Source organism: Onychomys torridus, chromosome 17 (assembly GCF_903995425.1).
Source record: "Onychomys torridus chromosome 17, mOncTor1.1, whole genome shotgun sequence".
Taxonomy (NCBI): domain Eukaryota; kingdom Metazoa; phylum Chordata; class Mammalia; order Rodentia; family Cricetidae; genus Onychomys; species Onychomys torridus.
Window position 1 is genome coordinate 42,367,795 of NC_050459.1, and position 21,083 is coordinate 42,388,877.

Below are 21,083 nucleotides of genomic sequence, written 5' to 3' on the forward strand. Positions count from 1 at the left end.
CTACCTTCTGTTAACTGCTTTCATGTTAGTAGGAAAAAAAAAAACCTAACCATTTTCTAAACTGAGGTCAAGGGACAAGAGATACCCTGCATGCAGGAGACAGCACACAGCACATAGTTTTGATTAATTACTCACCAAGCATATAAGAATTTATGTGTGGGCCCACAAGAGCACTTATTAAAGTATTCTCTTCTCACTTTTTCTGAGATATCCTCAGGGGAAAAATAAAAATCAGTGCCTGGGTGGGATATAAAGAAGAAACAACAGTAGGCACTGTTGTTTTATGTAACAAACAAAGTACAATTTTATTATTAAAAGAATTAAAAAAATTATCCTGTCATTTTTCACAGGAGGAAAAGCAAAAGCATTCTTGTTACAGTCCTAAATTTATGTCAAATTCACACATTTAAACAGGAAGTCTCTTGTTTTGGATAGAAAGTTAATTTAAATCTAGTACTCAAATATAAAATACTATTACTGACAAACCCACACTGGTTGTCTATTGCCATAGAGTTTTAAGCTGTGTTTCTCATCACTAAACCTCTGTGGTGATTTCTACAGTAAATGGAATGATATACTTGAATATTGAAAAACAGAGGAATGAAATCTGTGTAATCAACTTACTTTTTTCCCCATGTAAAATCTTACTGTTTCTATGTATTGCCATTGTGCACTGATCCCACACTTTAGAAAGCTCTCTTGCTTGGTGGGAACTTAATGTTGAATTGTATTTTAAAAAAGAAAGAAAGAAGGGAAGGAAGAGAGAGAGAGAGAGAGAGAGAGAGAGAGAGAGAGAGAGAGAGAGAGAGAGAGAGAGAAAGAAAGAAACAAACAAACAAACAAAAAAACTGTCAATTGGGAGAAAACAAGGAAACTCAGAACTCAATTCTTTAAGCCCAATGAGTCAGGACTTTTCATTGATTTGCGTGGAGAACCCGGGTCTCCTAGAAATACTGCTGTGCACACATCCTGAGCAGAACAAGTGTCAGCTTTCCCTGTTGTAAATTCTTTTGTAGCACCCTGGTAGAAGACACTTCCCATGTTGTGGCAACCCTTTGGAATGTGATTTTCAATGAATCCATTCACAAGGTTCAAAAGCCTTAAATTACTAGAACGCGGTTACCATTGAGAAAACGCACCAAGCAATATCAAGAAAAGCGAGCAAACATAACCAGGTACAAGATGAATTTTCTAAGGTCGCCATGTAAGTGCTTCTCTGAAAGGATTAAGACTTTCTGAACAAGAAAGTTCCCAAACAGCTCACTTCCGAGAGTGGGAAACATACACGCTTGCGGTTCCCTGTGCTTGGCCAACTTTATGCTGGTAGCTGATTCACTCTGAGATTCTGTATTTTAGAATGCCTCATTCATTTAATCTTCTAGGGAAGAAAAAAGGCTATAGAAGCATAATGGTTTTTGTGGGATCGAAAAACAAAAACAAACAAACAAACAAACAAACCACACCGTGCAAATCCGACCAATGGCGCTTTTTCCAGAATTCCTGACATAAATGGTTGTGGGTGGTGAGAACCAGGCTCAGAGGCGGTGAATCAACCACAGCACTGCCAAAGTAACTTGCTTTGTTACCACAAACAAATTGTGTTCTGCAGGAAGCCTCCACTCTGAGGACATTTTGGTCCCCAGATCCACTTACCTTCTCTTCTGCAAAGAGGTCCTTAGCTCCTGCCCTTCCGTTGAAATTCCAAATCTCTCTGTCTTGGAGAAGCTGTATATCTGGAACAGAGGACACCGAAAGATGTAAACTGGATCAAAGGGTTATTGATATTCACTATGGAAATGTAAGATTCTAACTCCTCAAAAGTCAAAGCTGAATTATAACAAGGTCTATTGCTGTGGAACAGTGGAACAGGAAAAATTGATTAGCCATTATTAAAAAATAAAAACAAAACTATGACTGTCAGCCAGGCCCTATTAACCCCAGCTCTTTGGGAGGTAGAGGCAGGGAGATAAATTCAAGGCTAGGATGAGCTACAGAGTGAGTTCAGGGCCTCACTGGGCAACCCAGTGAGAATTTATTTCAACAGTAAAGTTTAAAAGAGGACCCGGGATCTAGCTGGGTGGCAGAGCACTTGCTTAGCATGTTCATGAAGGCCTGGGGTTAGTCTCCAGGGCTATATAGGAAAAAAAGAAAGAAAGAAAGAAAGAGAGGGAGAGAGAGAGAGAGAGAGAGAGAGAGAGAGAGAGAGAGAGAAAGGAAGGAAGGAAGGAAGGAAGGAAGGAAGGAAGGAAGAAAGAAAGAAAGAAAGGTAGGAAGGAAGGAAGGAAGAAAGGAAGAAAGGGAAAGAAAGAAAAGCTGCCTGAGCAGTGTGCTAAGTGAAGTTTGATTTCATAAACCCACACATGCAGAATCACTTGGCATTTTCCCTACAGTTTAAAAAGAAGAATTTTGCATGATTTATTTACCTTTACAAAAAGTGAGGTGTTGTAGGGTTTACCTAAGACAAGCCACCTTCTCATATTGTTTAGAGCCTTTCCTCCCCCACGTACCCAGTTCCAGCAACGTAGGATGAGGGGGATGTGGGTTAGACCAAGAACGGGAGACACCTCGGATTACGTTTGTGTTCTCAGGAGCCAGGAGTACATTCACTACAGCTCGAACTTAAAGTGTTGTTTTTGTGGTAAGGTCAATGAAAAATGGAGCTGCTTTTTTTTTTTTTTTTTTTTTTTTTTTTTTTTTTTTTTTTTTTCATGCCATTTAAATCATTTAAAACAAACCAATTCCCCAAGTTTCTTGTTTTAACAATTAGCCCCTTGGAGTTATTTCCACGTGTCAAATAGTGAGTTGAAATCTCTGTATTCCTTTTGTTCTCTTGTGTCACCAAACACTAAGGACCAACTGACCAAACAGTATCAACAAACAAACAAAAGAAGTGGAGGACTCAAGAGTCATAAAGACAAGTCAGAGGCAATTCTTCCTCTCCATCAAGGAAACTTCTTTATGGAGAGGATGGTTTTAGCGCAGAGACTCAAAGCACAGAGAACTTGGGAGTGCTCATCCCTAACTGGAAACATCTATATCACACTTCCTTCTTCTTAACACTGAGGAAACATTATAGAAACAAGGTGGGAAGACTGAAGAAGGTTGGAGGGACTGATACAAAGTAATGACTTCCAGACATGATAGGGCCATTGCATGCATGTATCTACAACAGCTGTGGTTGGCTGCACAAGATCTGCATAAGATCAAGCCAGTTGACACCTCTTCCTGGCACACACAGATGATAAGTTTCTAGACCTGGACTAGCAGGTTTTGGAAGCTGATAGCTGCTGAGGATCAGTTTCCTTCAGTGGTGTGACACTGGTAGGTTTCCTCATGTTCCAGTGGATGGCTTCATAGAAATGGCTTATAGAAAAAGAAGAGGAGGAGGGAAGGGGAGAAAGAGGAAGAAGAAAAAGAAGAAGAAGAAGAAGAAGAAGAAGAAGAAGAAGAAGAAGAAGAAGAAGAAGAAGAAGAAGAAGAAGAAGAAGAAGAAGAAGAAGAAGAAGAAGAAGAAGAAGAAGAAGAAGAAGAAGAAGAAGGAGAAGAAGAAGAAGAAGAAGAAATGAAATTGGGAGGAGGATGGGGGGCACCTAGCAGAAGTTTGAGGAGTGGGTGGTGGCACTTTTGATCTATATACATTATATTCATGTATGGCTTTGTCAAAGAATACATTTTTAAAAATTAAAAATAGTGTTTAGATTTGCCTATCATTGAAAATGTAATTGATGTAATGATCAGAAAAAGAGGAATTAGGAGCAACTACTGTTTCAGAAAGCAGGAACATTTTTTCAAACAGAAGTTAAGATATCAGATTTGTTTCTGTTTCATATATTAGTTGAAAATGTTGAATTATGAGGTTGGGAGTTGTAATATAGGTATCTTTTCTTAATAAAATCTTTTTCTTGAGCATGTTTATGTATGAGTTGGTATATGCGAGTTCAGGTACATACATGCCACTATAGCATGTGTGTAATGAACATAAGAAAGCCACAGATGTTGGTCCTTTCCTTCCAAGTTGTTTGAGATACAGGCTATGTTGTTTTTGTGGTTTGTATGACAGACAGGCTGGCCTGTGAACTTTCTATTACATGGTAAGGGTCCTTGGTAATCTACAAGTACACTCTTCCATAAGGCTTTTCCCAGCTTTGCATGAATTCTGGATATCTGAATTCAGTTTCACATACTTATATGGCAAACACTTTACCCACTGAGCCATCTCCTCAGCCTAAATAAGTGTAACCCTTCAGGAGATGGGGAAATGATGGCTTACAGTTTGAGGAAATATCTGCCTCAAAGGGACTGGGGGGTTAAAAGGGGGAAGTAAAAGAGGCAGGAAGTAGCGAGTCTGGGAAGGATGGGAATCAGGGATAAGGAGTCACTTGGAAGTTTTGGAGAGAATATTCAAGAAGAAAGAATTGGTTGACCATGTCCAATGCAGCAAGAAGGTTTGAAAAGACAGGAATTGTTGGGAAACCACTGGATCTGAAGTTCTAGAACATCTCTAACTTCAGACACAGCTTTTCTTCAGATGGTGGCTGGGAAAAGAGATTACAGAAGAAGAGGAGGAGGAGGAGGAGGAGGAGGAGGAGGAGGAGGAGGAGGAGGAAGAAGAAGAAGAAGAAGAAGAAGAAGAAGAAGAAGAAGAAGAAGAAAAAGAAGAAGAAGAAGAAGAAGAAGAAGAAGAAGAAGAAGAAGAAGAAGAAGAAGAAGAAGAAGAAGAAAGAGAATGAGGAGGTCAGATTATGACCAGAAATGGGTTGAGGGGTGGTAATTTCAGAGTAGAGAGAATTGTTCTCCTTAGGGGTGTGTGAGAGGCTTCTGAGTGGATATGGATTGGTTAATATGAGCACACCACCAGATGGGAACATGAGGCCAGCAGCAAGGGACAGGCTGGAGAGGTCAAAGGAAGAGGTGGACAGGGTGACGAGGACCAATGACAGGTAGGAAACTTGATTGGGAAAGAAAGAGAAATATCATTTATCTTCAAGGTGATAGAAAGTTGTTTTGAAGGTAGGCCTAGGTAGAATATGTGGCCGGACAAAATGAGCCATATGAAGGAGGCTAAGGAGAATGACCATGCCATGTGGTAAGGAGTTACAGACACAGGACACAGACCATCAGGGACGAATCCAGAGCTGACTTGGGGAATCTTTCATGATTGTCTCAGGAAGTTCTTTATCAGCCAGCCTTAGAGAAGATAAAAGATTAGAGGAACCCAAGATGGGGATTTGCTTTGAGAAGTACAAGAGCATCAAGGAGGCTCATAAAACTATAGAAGAGAGCAGAGAACCAAGACTGTGGGGACTGACTTCATTAAATTATTGTCAACTGAATTACTGATTGATTAAGCCCCGTATCCCCACCTTTCCTCTCTGCTTCTCTTTCTCCCTCTTTTTACTTTTACACCTATTGCTTTATTTATAATACTTACTGGATGGTTTTACTGTCTTAGGTATTTTGCAAGGTATCCATCACATAGGAAAGGGAAAATGACTTGAGAACAAGATAAGCTTACTTCCTGGAACTTTCCTATACTATGTTACCATAGATACTCAGCTTTCTCAGGCTTCTTCTATATGTATCAAAACTGGGTGTGTATGTGTGTGAGGATTTTTATCTATATAGTTATCTATGCTATAACATCATCTGTTGACCACTCACATTGATTAATACAATTTTCTTCTCACATAGTGGGTAGGGTGCTGTGTAAGAGCGTGTGTGTGTGTGTGTGTGTGTGTGTGTGTGTGTGTGTGTGTGTGTGTGTATGTTTTATTTTAAAACCTTTATACTCTTCATGCTGATGGCTGTGTACCCAGCAGTGCTGCTACAAAAGAGCCCATAACTATTCATGAAGCTAGGTGAGAGAGAGTCCTAAAAAATATTCAGGGCAGGGGGGAGAAAGGATGAGGCACCCTGATATTTGAAATGGATTCTTGAGCGGAAAAAAGTAATTCAGCTCCTAGATTGCTGCATATATGGCATTCTGTAAGCACAGTTCAGTACAGAAGGAAGAAAGGAAGGGAGATAGAAAGAAAAGAAGCAAGCAATCAAGAAAGTCATCTTTTAACCAAGAAAATAGGATTCAACCATATCTCGACACTCCTGTTGGCATCACCATGCTTGGAAAAGAAAGTAGGTAAATGACCCAACTCTGTACTTAAATCTCCTGGCAGCTCCTGGAACTCTAGACTTGGAGAGACATTACATAATTTCTACCAAACTAGATTTGAATTTCACCTTTTAAAATGTATATTTTAGAGTTTCTTGTGGAAATTCAAGAAGTTCATAGCTCAATGTTGCCCTTAAACTGAAAATTGTGGCCTTTCTTTCCCTATAACAGCTGGGTCCTTGTGACCTTGAAGTCAGGTTAAAGTATCTATGCTTTAATGGGCTCCTCTACAAAATGAGATGAAATGATACCTTTCTAATGGGTTTGCCATAAGAAGGATAAAGTGAGGTAGCATGAGAAGATGAAGTGAAACCCTTGGCAGAGGGCTGGAGAAATCTAAAGATGTATTTAGCATACTTGTAAATACTCTTAGGGGTGATTAAGGGGTGGCCATACTTTAAGCATTGCACTATGATGCTGTCATATACAAACATGCTGGTCTCTACTCAAAGCTATCCGGGGACTCATGTGTCCCAATGGCAGCTGTCTGGACATGGCTAGGGGATGCTGAGGCAGGAAGACCATGGATTCATGGTGAAGGGAGGTTATATAGTATGACCTTGTTTTAACAAATAAATACAACAAAACCTTAAATCATTATAAATATTACTTATACTTACAATAAAAATTGGAATGCTAAATTAAAAATAACCATGGCTAATTTTAAACAATTTAAAATCCTAAATTATACTTCTTTGTGTCCTAGTCAGCTCAAGCCTTAAAAAAACATCTTTTTAAAGACCAGCAACAGAATCTTGATTGGTGTGAGAGAATTTTGGATGAATCTTGGTCATGGATGCTTGAGATTGATTGGATTCATAGTCTTTAGCACCAACTAGCTTCTCAATTAGCATAGGCTATCTTCAGACATATGATGAAGTATAGAACAAGTGTACTGAGAAAGTGCAAAATCAGACAAAGTAGAAAATATAACAGGAGGGGATTTTTTGCCTTTAGGGCGATTAAATTCTTCCCAGATCCTTGGCATCTTTCAGTTGTCTACACCAGGGTTCAGTTTTGTCATGAAACAAACCCTGGTGATCTCAACACTAAGATGCTGATTGTTTGTTTCTGGACAAACACTGTATGCACACAGAATTTAAAGATGCCAATGAAAGCAGACAAATAGTATCATTGCTTTGGGGTGAGGGTTCAGTTTTACATTGATACCATTGAACTGAACTGTTTTGATACCAGACAATCATCTCTGTGGCAATCCAGCTGCTGCTGAAGGGTAGTAATGTGGCTCACAAGAGGATGCAAAGCTCTACTTTCGGTGCATTTTATAGAGAAGTTTGGAGGTAGATACTATATGCATTGTTTACAGTTTAACACGTGAGAGTATATTTGAGATTATATACATATATACTCACACATATATCTGCTGTTTTTGTTTTTCTCATTCTATTTACTGTAGACAAACATGAGAAGGATCCATTACTCTATTAAAAGCACATAATGCACAAGAGGAAGAGACATTTCAGGAGACTAAAAAAGTACTTTAACAAAACATCAGCTAAGCCCACAGAGCACTTGGAGCTCTGTTGACGGTTAAAACCACTTCAAACCACAAATTGATCTTGACATATAAGACAAACAAAATGGTTCAATAAATTTGTGTAATTTTTATTACACATTTAAGACATTTTTCTCAATCGGCAAAGTTCACATTTGTGGGGCTCGCTTGCCATTTTGATATGAGCTAATACATGAAGAAAGAATGTGATTTCTGTTTTCAAAATTTGCTCAAGCAATATTGCTGCAGAGATGAGAGCAGAGCAGTGGAATGGCAGGTTCTTTGAAAGCTGTTCATATTTACTTATTCATTCCTTTAATTCTGTATACCTATGGTGTGCCTATCATGTCAGGTACTATTGCAGGTTTATGAGGGATAAAAGTAAGCAAAGTCAGACACAGCATTTGTCTTCAGGTAGCAGAGACAGATGCTAATCACATTTCCACACTTATGCACACACAGTACATGTAGTAAAGATAAATGATGTAAGACCATCAGGCAGAAAAACTCAAGAAGCCCTAGGACGCTTCTATGGGAGAAGAGGTATTTCCAATAGGAAGCTGGAATGGTGGTAGGGCTTATGTAGGTCTAGCAGAGCAAGAGTGGAAAATGGGTAAAGAACCTTGGCTTATGAACCAGGAGCCCAAAGGCATAGTATTCATTTTACATAGTACTGTAACAATATAACAGAAGCAGAAGAAGTGTAAGAGAGGGATGATTTATTTTTGGCTCATAGTTGCAGAGTTTAGGGGAGTCAGAAAACAATGTTTTATCATTTTGTAGCTTCCACCATGGCAGTGAGTGCTTGCAGTAGCTGGAGAATGAGGTGGTATTCCTGCACATTCAGGCAGATCAACAGAACTGGACTTGAGAAGACAGGGTTATATCAAGACCTGCAGAAGGGAGAGAGATGCTGGCAGCTGCCCCCAGGAGAAGCAAGATATAAAGCACTGGTAAGACACAAGGCACGTGGCAAGGTATAGATTTATAGAAGTGGGTTAATTTAAGATATAAGAGCTAGCTAGCAAGAAGCCTGCCATGGCCATCGTTTAAAAATAATAAAGCCCCTTTGTCTTTATTTGGGTCTGAGCAGCTGCAGGACCAGGCAGGACACAGGAAAACTTTCAGCTACAAAGACCTACTTCCAATGTTCCACTTCAGTTACTGAGGCCACATGTGTCAAAAGTTCTACAACCTCCCCTAATATCACAGCCATTTGGGGTTAGTTTTCAAGCACACAAGCCTGTGGGGGTATGTTGAACATAATGAGTTTGGAGATCTGAAAGTGTTTGGGAGCTAGTGATAAGTTATGAAGGGTTGAGCATAGATTAGTAGTGTTGGGGCATGATAAAGATTTAAACTTTTGTCCTCAGACCAATGGAGTCCGTTGGAAGGACTGAAGCTAGAGAAGTCTTGATTGCATTTGTATTTTGAGATCATTACCCAGAACACAGCTTGCAACAGCAGACAGCTCACTGGAAATGACTGCTCTCAACCTAGAAGAAGCAAGAGAGCCAGAGAAACAGGATACAGCCATGAAGTAGAGAGAAAGATGATCTGAATGACAAGGTTAGTGACAATAATCCACAATGTCATGTTCGTATCTAACGTGTAGGACTTATAGAGTTCTGTTAATTCTGTGGGTAGTGAGCCCCAGAATTTTTTCCTATACGTTCTAAAGTTTCAAAATGCTAAAGTTGATTGGCTACCCCAAAGATAAACACTATAATTAAACTAGTAAATGAGATGAGAAAATGCTATTAATTTTGCTGGTTGAAATGACATTACTTAAATATTTCTCAGCCCAAACTTCATTGAACTAATTTGTTCGCCCTGCTGTTATTTTTAATAACAAGCTCAATTTGACGATTTGGGTTCTGTTCTCATCTTTTCAATCACGTGTAAAAAACAGTAGGGATGAAAATGGAAAGTTTGGACATCGTACACAAACAAAATAAAGAAGAGATCAAACTTTGAATCATTTATGGTGGAAACAAGTTTTTACCATGGTATTGGAAGCTCTGAAAAATATGATTGCAGACTTTCTCAGGAAGGTCCCAGTACTGAATAAGAAAGTCCCAGGTTCTAAGTCACTATTCCCCAGAACTAGACTTATAGATGTCTGTTGCTTGACTTTTACATGGATGTTGGGAATCCTGATTCATGTCTTTGTGCTTGTATAACAAGGATTCAGCCCACTTTAGCACTTCCCCCAGCCATCAAAATTCAGTTTCTTATAAGAAAAACAGACATAAAACAAAACACTGTATGGCTTTAACATTTCTTTTGGTAAAGAGTATTTTAGCTTCTTACAGAAAACTATTTCTCTTTAAGATCTTCATTTAATGTTTTCTTTCTGACCTTTGATGTACTTTTTAGTTTTTGGCCCAAATCTGTACTTTTTATTCAAGATTTTCTTCATTGTTAATAAAGCACTTAAAATAAAACATACCCTCATGAGTATATTACTGTAAAATTCTCTCTTAAACAACTTAAAAGTACAAAAGCAATAAAATTAGTTCCATTGATAGAAAGGGATATGTGAGACCCATGTAACTCCATTACGTCTGTGGCCCTGGAATGGCTCTGAATTCTTGTATTAATAACACATCACATTCATGAGAGTCGGACAAACTGATAGATGACAATTACAATTAAATTTGGACTTGGTTATTATACAAACAAGAAAAACTGTTCTTTGATCTTTAAAAAATAAACACACTTTCTTTGTGGTGCATTGTCCACAAAATAATCCATTTGGCATGAAATGCTTAAAACACACACAGACAAATGAACAAACCTCTTTACCTGATTCCAGCTCAAACCTGCTGAGATACAATTTTCTGTGCGTAGGGCGCCAGCGATCAGTCACAGGCACTTAAGCTCACCGGTGTCATAAACCAGAAGGGTCAGTCAGAAGTGCCTCCCTGGGACATAATCTATGTCCAAAATTTCCCTGGCAAACAGGGTAGTTCTAATAACTTTTTTTTTTCCTTCTGGATACCCAACGTCCAATGCTTCAGGGGAAGCAAAATCTGCAGGAATTGCATGTAGGTAGCTGCAGCAAATGGCTCCAGATCCCTATCTACCTTCTCAACCTAGTCCCGGATTCTGCAAGTTTCCATCGGCATAAAAGATCTCAAAACTTGTAGCAGCACCCCCCTAAGACCCCTCCCCAATCTCAAGTGTCTTACAATAAAGCTGTGATGCGTTTTTGTATTCCTTCATGATGTGTGGAGTCGAATGTTGTTAGTGGAGATTCCGTCGTTTAAAAAAGAGAAAACAAACAAAAAAGACAAAGGAAAACAAAACCAAACAAAAACTTTTTAAAGAGTAAAGAGCACATTTTCTTAAATAAATGGGCCCAGGGAATAACTTTTATACGATGCTTTAAGTGCCATTTCAAAGCCCCAAATAAGCTAGAATAAATAAACTGACCCCTTCATCTTGACCTATATTATTGCTTTAACAAAGGTACACATTCCTAATTTACATGAAAGGCAATTAGGCCTGCTGCTGACGGTGCTGAGAAGTGCATCTGCTGAGGGCATGCTTTTATATTTGAAAAAACAACCATCAAGAGGGTTTTCCTTCCTTCAGTGGCCGTTTTGTTTTCTTTTGCAACGTAGCCACAGAGGGCAAGGAATGGTATTTAAAATTTTCAGCTCGTTTGGGTGGAGGGTTGTTATTATGACTGCAACACAGTCTTAAAGTATGTTGTTTTTTTTATTATCAAAACTTTATTGTAAATAACCTGCAAATAGAAAACACTGGGCAGTGAGATTAGCCACACCGTGTGTCTATACATCTCAAGAACTCTAGAGCAGTTAGAAGAACCATTCTGAATACGTGGAGCCACGCGTTGCATTTCCACACTCACTATCAATTATAATTTTAATTCACGGATGTTTTAACACTGTTTTCTGACTTGTATTTGGAGCCCCAAACCTGACAGTACATGATGTTTGATATTTAAAAATTGGTTAGGAAGGGAGTGAATCTTTCTCCTTCTCTGGAATGCTTTGTAAGCAAGCTTGACTTTGAAAAGACAAAGGAAAACAATGAACTGGAGACCCAGGACATGGATGTTTGCATTAGAACATGACTTTGTTGTTTGTTAGCCTAAATGCCTTTTTCTAATCATCTGTGTCTCCTGCCATGCTAGGTGCTTAGTGAGGCCGTAAATGATCATTCTGTTTTCTTTATTAGAAAGATGCACCAATGCTTTTTAGTAAGGAAGAATTTACAAGAAAGAGTGAAAGGGAGGTGATTAGTAGCATTTTATTTTTCTCCCCTTATATTTATTTATTCATCAAATGCTCACTCTTGACCCTCCAAAGACTTTCTAAATCAAAGCATTAAAGTTTCTTTGTGAGACTTTCACACAAGAGTACACGATATTTTTAATATATCCCCCTCACTCCCAAAAGTTACTTCTGTTTCTCTCTACATCTCCCTCTCAAGTTTATATCCCCTTCCTTATGTCCATGGCAGAATGTTGATCAGTCTTAGGAAGGCCGCCACATCATTAAGAGAGGAGGAGGGCAGCATCCTTGTCACGTCTGGAAGACAATATTTTTCAGCCATGCTATTGGTTCTCTGGCTCTCACAGCGTTCTGACCATGCCTTCACAATGTTCCCCGAGCCTTGGGTGTAGGCATTGTGTTGTAGAGGTCCCACGTGGTGATGGGCATTCCACAGTGAGTTATTCTCCACACTTTGACCTGATAGGGTTCTCTGCGGTAGCCCCTGTCTGCTGCAAAAAAAGAAGCTTCTGTGGTGATGAGTTAAAGCTGTGTGCATCCATGGGCGTCAGCATGAGTGTTTAGAAAGCAGTTGGATATAGTATCAGTTTAGCAAAATGGTAGTGGTAGGTTCTCCTCCAGGGTCCATTCCCGTTCCATCTCCAGGTCCTTGGTGAGGTTTATAGACCCAGGCATTGAGCTCCCTTCTCTGAATTGTCCTTAAACTGTGCTTGGTTACCTCCAAGATACTACTGCCACTATCACATATTATATGTATCTTGCTTGCCAGTTCTTATAGTAATTCTCAGCATTCATCACTGGGTAGGACTGTGGATAACTTTTTCTCCTCTGGTGGCATGTACAGCTCCTTCCAATTCTATGAAAGCTAGCTGCCCTGAACATTCTTAGGTAACATGGACAGAGTGGATTATCAAGGGAAGCTCTGTTCTTGTTTTTATAGCAGAAAAAGTCTAGATGACTTTTAGGCCAGAAGAGAAATGAATTAAATGGAACTTGAGAAATGGCTGAATAAATAAGAGTGCTTGTTCTGAAATCAGAAAGACCTGAGTTCAAATTCCTAGCACTATGGAAAAAGCCAGGTACCATGCATGGTTGGATGTGCCTGTAATCTCAGTCTTGGAGGGCAGAGGGCAGAGGGCAGGGCTAGGTGGATCCCAAATTTAGCACAGCTAGAGAGGGGGGGGGGAGAGAGAGAGAGAGAGAGAGAGAGAGAGAGAGAGAGAGAGAGAGAGAGAGAGATGGAGAGCGCTTCTGGTTCTGTGAGAGACCCTGCCTCTTAAAGTGAGAGTAATAGAAGACAGCTGATGTCCTGATCTGGCCTCCATTGTATCTGTGTGCACACTCGCACACTAGCATGCGTATACTATATACATACAACACACACATATACACACATACTACAAAGTTTGATAACCACTTTGATAGAAAAGAATGATATTCTTTGGAGGGTATAACAGAGAACTTTTGTGAATTTGGGTACATTTCTAATTTTTTTTTGGTTAGGTGTGTGACAAATAAGTAGAAATACTAGGGAAGTGGGCCAGTGAAGAGGAAGGTTCATCACGAGCTAAGGCCCTCCATGGCTTGTGGTGGTGTGGAAAAGAAGTCTCAGGACTCACTGGTGAACAGGGTGCAGTGTCAGGCAGGGTTGGGAATGGGAGAGATGCTGGATGGAACCTGAAAAGTCAATGTGAAACTGGTTTTCAACTCTTAGGTTGGGAATGATGGAAAACCACTGGCAGACAGAATGCTGGGGAGTTCCATAATTGTCATCAAGTGACAACATTGGGGATTTGCTTTTAAAACACAGCTAAGCATGTTTGAATTGTTCCCAAGGCTCCCCAAGATGCATGTTTCATGGAAATGGGAAGCTAAGGACATTTTTGAGCAGAGCTGGTTAGCGATATGTAGCTATGTGTAGCAATGAGCCGATCTAATTTGCTGGCTCACTTCAGGCATCCCAGTCTCATGCAACCAACTGGAAAAACTCAAGTAAATATTTTTTCCTACTATAATTTTTTCCAAGGGAAATGAGGTCAAGACTAGAGGTGAAATGTCCACTTGATCTTTCAAGGCTTGTTCTAATCTCATCTTTTCCTAATAGGACTGGTGAATGCAAGTAAGATGTTTTCATGGAAAACATCACAAAACCTGGTCCTTGTGGCTATAGCCATGGGATGGGCATTGCATTTACAGAACTAAACAGTAAAGGAGAGACTACGCATAGTGTTTCATCTACTTCCCACAGTATAGGCTTCAGCGAGCATCATATGACTGAAGACTTGCCAATGGCATAGTTTGCAAAGAACTAGGCCACCAGAACACAACAAACATGGTTGTCTGACTCAGAGGATTTTTTTTTAACTTTCCCAGGAATTTAGAGAGTAGGAGCCCAGACCTCCAAAGGGTGGTGTTACTACCATAAGTAGGATACCAAGCTGCTGTCCCTACAAACCAACTATCCATTAAAGGATCATATGAGAGCAGTTTCAGAAAGGGAATAATATCACTAACCAGAGAGTTAACTCTATCCTACATCAAAATTAAATCTGAGTAAGAGCACTCCATTCCATACTCAGGTATGTAGCATGAATCTTAAAGAGTCTTATTAATACAATCAAACCCAAGGCCAGTTATTGGGGTGAACGCTGAAAGATCAGAGAAGCAAAACAAGCCACAGCTTCCTCACCTTGCCAATACCTCAGCTGATCCTGTTTCCTCGGACTGGAAGCTTCTGGGTCCTCATCTGAATGGGTCTCACTGAACTGTTGCTAAAAGCCTAAAAGCTTAACCAGCCAAAAACTTCTAGTTTCTGTTCTTCACGCCTTATATATCTTTCTGCCATCACTCCCTGGGATTAAAGGCTCACTTCTTGGGATTAAAGGCACGTGTCACCATGCCTGGCTATTTCCAATGTGGCCTTGAAATCCAGAGGGATTTCTGCCTCGGGAATGCTAGGATTAAAGGTGTGTGTGCCACCATTTTCTGGCCTCTATATCTAGTGGCTGTACTGTTCTCTGACCCAGATAAGTTTATTAGGGTACACAATATTTTGGGGAACACAATACCACCACAAGGTCAGCTTCAGCATGGGTTAATTTTCACAGTCCTAGATGTTTATTTCATGTTTTGGTCCTCACTGGATTATTTGGGAAACTGTCTTAATCTTGCAATGCTTCTATTCCTTTTCTTGCATAAAGAGAATATAATATTTACAGAGATGCCATAGCATTAAATGAGGTATTCCACAATTCCTGGCATGAGGAAACTGCCCGTACACTTTAGCTATTATGGTATCCCCAGATCTGAGGTAATTTGGGGTTTCTACACCCCTTCATTTATGTTGGGAGGAAGAATCAAACTGTTAAGTCAATCTTCCTTACAGAGCACAGGAGTCGTAAAGCAGGAGCTACTTCATCAATGGGAAGAATTGCTAGCAACAGAATGGGAGATTATGTCTTTGCTGGACAAATATGATTACTTTCATTATATAAAGGTCAGAGGCACGCGTGGAACCACAGTCACTTGTCAAAGAACAGGCAGAGGTTCAGATTAGCATGCTGCCTTTTGTGGTTCCTAGGTGTTTTGCTGGACAAAGGCTCTCAGGAGCAAATAGTCCTTATCCATTCAAATCAGTTCAGACAGGCCAAATGATCACAACTCAGCCAATTCCCCTCTCTCCCATTCAGCTCACATTCCTGAGTTAAGCAAGTAATTAACAAAACAAAATACTACAAGTTTCTGAGATAGTGGTATTGGCTAATCAGAGGAGACGGCTGCAGAGGATGGATGGCAAAGAATTCTCTTAGCAGAAATCTACTACATAAAGGAGAGAAAGTTACCAATTCACTATCACAGCACATAAATTAATTAATATTGAAAAATCCCAAGAAGCATCCCTTACTAGAATCGACATAAATAGTACTTTATCTGGTTATACAAATAAGCACTCACTTAGAATTAGATATTTCCTAGCTTCAAATGATTGCGGCGGCACTTTCTGCTCCAGGGAAATATACAATGTATTTTCTGGCCTCACCATAGATTTCTGTGGTTTGCGTTATCGTTTGATATAATAGCATAAGCTCCTTACCTTGCTCAGTAGCTCTAAGACCTCTGTTCTGTTTTCTTTCCCTCTGAAGACATCCCAAATAAATCCTAAAGTGTGATTTAAATTGTGAAGGAGCAAAAGGAAATTGTCTTAGTCCGTCTCTCTGAGAATGTTGGTGGCCTCATAAGATGTCCCAGTTTGAATGTTCATGTATGTTTGTTATGCAAATCAACACTATGACAAATTATGGGATTTAAAAACCCCTCTCACATGGGTATTATACAAGATAAAAATTCCTTCAAAAGCTGACTTTGCTTTATTCTGTTATACTTTATTCCATTGTAGGCTTCTATATAAGGTTGTGAGTGTGAATGTGTGTTTGTGTATATGTGTATATGCCTGTGTGTATGTTTGTGTTTATGTATGAATGAACACGTGTGCATGTGTGTATGCATATGTGTGTACATGTCTGTGCTAAGTGTATGTTTGTGTGTGTATATGTGTGTGTTGTATCTGTATTTTGCACAATTGGAGCAATGAATCAAGAGTTTATGTGAAGAAATTATTCATGGAAATCATATTCTAAGTATTATATGCATGTGAAATACAATGCTTCTCTTGTTAATTTTCGTGTGTATAACAGCAAGCTGATTTCTACTAGACAGAGTAGAAAATTCAAAGCAAGTCCTCAACCTTCCTTCCCTTGCTCAGAGCTGGGAGCCTCTTGCTCCACTTGGTGGCAGGACCGGGTGAGCACAGGGAGGGCTGCAAGATAGATAGCCTGGGTGGGAGTGAGAGGGTCCCAGGAAGAACTGCAGGGCAGAGAAAAGCAGAGTGGAGGACGGTGGATCTCAGGGCGAGTAAATGGAGCTCAGTCCCGATTTGCTCTGTGTTCCAGATCTAAAACCAACCAAGGACCCGCATGTGCATTGTCTGTGTTTGGAATATGTGTTAACTATAAAGAAAGATTCCAGAACATTGTGTGTTTGTGGGGGTGTTTTTACGACTTCTATGAGTGAAATCCAGACAAATCTGAAATGGACCAAACCATCAGTGCTGTTTTAGAGACTTTAACTATTAGCATTGCGATTTGTACTAATACACTGACATTAAAAGCAGCCGCTCTTTATTATTATTACATAAAAGAGATTAATGTTGGAAAACAATCTGAAGTCAATATCACATTTGAAGGGAATTCTTTATAAAGAAAAGAGTGAGCTAGGGTAACTTGATGTTACCCGAGTGCTTGCCTAGCTTGTTTTGGAATTAAATCCCTGGTGCCACCAAAACCAAACAAACTAACCAAAAAATCAAAACAACAACAAGCAAGCATTCCTTAGTTGCCTGTAGTTCTTTGTGTAGGGCTGAGGCCTGGTGGGCTTTCCTAGTCCTGTCAGCAGGACCATTTGCTGTTGTCTTTGTTCAGCTCAAATTTAGGCAGTCACATTGGCGAGACTTTGTGGTGGGTGCTGCATCTGATTACAGGGAATCAAGCAATGCCGAGAGCAGGAGAAATAGTCTTTGCTGCACGAATCTTAAAAAGTTCTTCTTAATAAAATCAAACCCAGAGCCAGATATTGGGGTGAATGCTGGAAGATCAGAGAAGCAGAACAAGCCACAGCTTCCTCACCTCGCCAATTCCTCAGCTGATCCTGTTTCCTCAGACTAGAAGCCTCTGTGTCCTTATACAAATGGCACTCAGCTGAATTGCTTCTTGAAAGCCTGAAAGCTTAACCAGCTCTAGTTCTCGGTCCTCAGGCCTTAAATACCTTTCTGCTTTCTGCCATCACTCCCTGGGATTCAAGGTGTGAGTCACCAGGCCTGGCTGTTTCCAATGTGTCCTTGAACTCACAGAGATACAGAAGGATTTCTGCCTCTGGAATGCTAGGATTAAAGGCATGAGTGCTACCATTTTCTAGCCTCTGTATCTAGTGGCTGTTCAGTTCTCTGACCCCAGGTAAGTTTATTAGGGTGCACAATATTTTTGGGGAACACAATACCATCACAAGTCTTCCTCAGGGAAGAGCTCACGGATCTGTTATCCACTACCAAATCATCAGCCCTGAAAACATATATAACAAGTAACATAGTACAGACTGAGCAGGTTACATTTATGTGTTTAGAAATATGTATGTAACAACAATTAATGAAAAAAGAGACCATGAATTTGAAAAAGAAAAGAAAGGGGAGGGTCTATGGGAGGACTTAAGATAAGAAATAAAAGAGAGAGGTTATGAATTATCTTATAATCTCAAAAAATAAAAGAAATAAGTTTTAAAAACCTTTGGATTGTCATTGAGAATGTCAATTTCAAGAATAAAATGATATTAAAAAGCTTAAAAGAACAAAAGAAATAAGACAAAAACATACCACTTAAAAAAAACACAAAAATTCCCCAGAAAACAATACAAAAACATTAAATTTACATATGTGAATGGTATATTATTGGCAAAGGAAGGAATTACTTGTAGTTTCTGATGCTTGTACTGAATAATGTGGTGGGGTACTTTGGACTCACTCAGGTAATACTTTGCTAAGCAAATCAAGGAGTCCTAAGAATGCTGAAGGCATGTATGTTCATGGTGGATCTTGCCACAATCTCTAGATAGCAACCCAATCCTGAATTTTCTCTTCTCAAAATTCCTACAGAAGCCAATTGGCAGGACGCCTATGGCATCAACTCAAGGTCCTTAGTTGGAGGGTGTCAGTGGAGATGATAAGTTGCACAAAGTGGCTGTGGAAACCACCTCTACAGACATTTTCTGAGCACCAAAGCTTGCCCTGCTCACAAAGATTCAGAAGTAGTGCCATGTTCACATGAGATCATTCAGAATTAAGTAAAATTTTGTAAGTAGAGAAAAACACATCTGACTGTGATACCTGTGAGCCCGGAAACTTCTAGTGCCTCATTGTTGAACTAAAAACTGGAGAAATTTGGGTTGCGAAGAAAGACTAGAGACACATACATAATATTTTTGTTGCACAGCATGATCCCACATCATGCTTCAGTCATCTATATCCACTTAGCATGGCGACATGAATGTTTCTCTAACAGAAGAAAGCTCAACATGGGCCATACATATTAAAGTGATATCAGAGAGGGATCTTCACCACTCAGGTCTGTTACCTGGCTGAAATTGACATCAGCTTCCCAAGTAATCAACAGTGATTGACTTATTAAAGTATTCCCCAATATAAGCCAATACATGCAGGATTAGGTTAAGAGATTTTTTTTTTCTGCAAATATCCATGGTTTTATCTAAGGTGCTGGAGACAAATATGGTCATCTTTAAAATTTAAAATTATGAATTAAAGACTGCAGAACTCTAAAATTTCCAAGGTTTTTGAACACCTGCAAAGGAAATGACTATGCTTGGTGATGGCTGCCATTTTATGAAATCCAGTAGGAAGTCCAAATGGAGAAAAACAAAGATGTTCATGATGCTATTTTTAAGTGTGACTTTTATTTCCCCCCTTGATATTAACATTCTAACAAGACAAAAGGGGATTTGAGGAACTATAAGACCACCTGGCTGCCATTATGCATAGCTGGGTCCTCAGTCATCACTGACAACTAAACAGCCTTTTTAAGAGGGTGGAGGGCAGCTGGTGGTGGTCCCTAAGGAGGCCTGGGCACACATACAACCACCAGCGTTGGTTCCTGGCATTAGCCAACAGGATAAAGGCTTCCATGAACAGTCATTCTGACAAAATAGAAAGGAAAAGTAGTGTGTGTGTGTGTGTGTGTGTGTGTGTGTGTGTGTGTGTGTGTTCCTCTTACCTCCTTTTGAAAATCAGAAACTTTGACAAGGGAAATGTGTAAGCAAATGTACTGCTAGGGGTTTTATATTGCTTAATTTAAACATCTCAAGTCACATTTTGTCTGTTGCACAGAATATGTCTCCTCATTCTGGACTTTGTGTTCATAGCAAATACAGCCAAAGCTTGGCATGCTTGGTTCGATAAACTTTACCATTAATTAAACATCTCCTTACTTTCCCTGCATGTCAGTTGGAGCCGTTGATCCCTCCTTGCTAGGCCTTTGGTCCCCCAGCATGCTCGCTGAGCTCGGAGACTTCGGCAGACTCTACTGCCCCTGGTGCACCTCATTAGGATGGGCTTCCTAGAGTTTAGTGAGGCTAAACGCTTCCCCAGTGCCCCATCCATTCTGCTGCAACCTATTTGTTTTGTTTCTCATCTCAGGACCAGCTTGCCTGTGCCTTCCAACATGACAATTAGCTAATTTAATAAATCTAATTGAGTCCGATGTGCTGCTGTGAGAGAGGCCTTGCCACTGCCTCTGGGTCTTCCTTTCTCTTTTCTCACAAAATCTACACTTTAATAATACACTCTTTGGAGGAAATGGGCTCACTTCTCTTCCTAAAATGGAAAATAATCCTCAGTTCTTTGTGAGCCAGCTTCGACTGACTGATCATGCCTACTTATATGTCTATGGTAAATAAGGATCATCAAGTGTCATCTAGAATTTTGTGGAAATGACTGATTAGTGATGTTACTATGGGCCCACTAATGAAGGCACCATATCTGCTGTACATGCTCTATTTGATAGGCTAGTAGGCTAATGGAAAATAGACACCAGTTTGTTAGTTATATAAGGTGATGATTTTTTTTTAAACTAATTTTAGAGTGCCAGAATCTTAAAAAATTATGTGTATAGAATATATCACTCATGGAGATTGGTGGAGTTCTTTATTAAAATCAAAACATAATCGCAGAAAAAAAATATGGCCTGCACTGATGAGATCATTGTGTCCATGCTGTTTGAGGATGCTGAGCCTACAAGATTTTCTCTGATCCCCATAGCTTCACGTCTCATGGAAATTTCTCTAAGTTCTGCCTTGAGCATTAGAAATCTGCAAGCTGTTGACATTAACATTGGAAGTAGATAAAGTGCCTTGGAATAAAGCAGAACCAAAAGAAGAGATTGCAATGCTCAGAAAGGAAACACACCAGAACAAGGGTAAATGTCCAATGCATTCAAAGCAACAGAGATGATGCTGTCCCAGAACTCAAGCTTTTTGAGGCAGTTGGAATATACCTTGAACAAAGCAACCTGTGTGC

At 39.8% G+C, this 21,083-nt stretch overlaps 1 protein-coding gene across 6 annotated transcripts in view; it reads right to left on the reverse strand.

The window, feature by feature from the left end:
• The window catches only part of Tenm3 (teneurin transmembrane protein 3), a 2,620,641-nt gene that overhangs the window by 714,737 nt on the left and 1,884,821 nt on the right, over positions 1–21,083 (reverse strand). For all 6 annotated transcript variants that reach the window (XM_036166444.1, XM_036166440.1, XM_036166445.1 and 3 more), the window contains one exon: positions 1,654–1,733. The gene's annotated coding sequence lies outside the window, so the exon portion shown is untranslated. The remainder of the gene's footprint in view (positions 1–1,653; positions 1,734–21,083) is intronic.